Raw genomic sequence first — 634 nt, 5'->3', positions numbered from 1 at the left:
ACACACACATATATATATATATATATATAGAGAGAGAGAGAGAGAGAGAGAGCCAGAAATATACAATTGCCTTCACAATGATCTTTCAAATTGCATAATGCATAATTGCGTTTATGGATAGTGATTGAACAAAATAAACTCTAAGATTCTTTAAATGGTAAATTTCTATGCACTGTGGATACCCATGAAACCACACTAACACCTACTCATGTTGGAGACTAATGAATATGTAAAGAAATTTGAGCTAAGTAGTCCTGGATAGTTTTGAGGATGATTTTCTTTGTTTGAAGAGGACTGGTAGAGTACCAAAAACAAACCAAACTCACTGTCCTTGAGTGGATCCCGACTCATAGCGACCTCTCCTTGGGTTTCTGAGCTGGTATCTCTATGGAAATAGATTGCCCAGCTTTCCTTCTGAGGAGTGGCTGGTGGGTTTGAACCACCAACCCTCTGGTTAGCAGTCAAATGCCTTAGGCACCACTCCACCAGAGAATATTAAAATATTCAACTGCTAACGAAAATGTCAGCTGTAGAGATCTACCAGCCTCCCCATGGGAGAAAGATGAGGGAGTCTGTTTCCATACAGATTACAACCTTGGAAACTCTATGGGGCAGTTTTACTCTGTCCTATAGG

This window comes from Orycteropus afer, unplaced genomic scaffold (assembly GCF_000298275.1).
Source record: "Orycteropus afer afer isolate SDZICR_OR568_19922 unplaced genomic scaffold, OryAfe1.0 scaffold00886, whole genome shotgun sequence".
Classification (NCBI taxonomy): Eukaryota; Metazoa; Chordata; class Mammalia; order Tubulidentata; family Orycteropodidae; genus Orycteropus; species Orycteropus afer.
Note: the sequence above shows the minus strand (reverse complement) of the source record.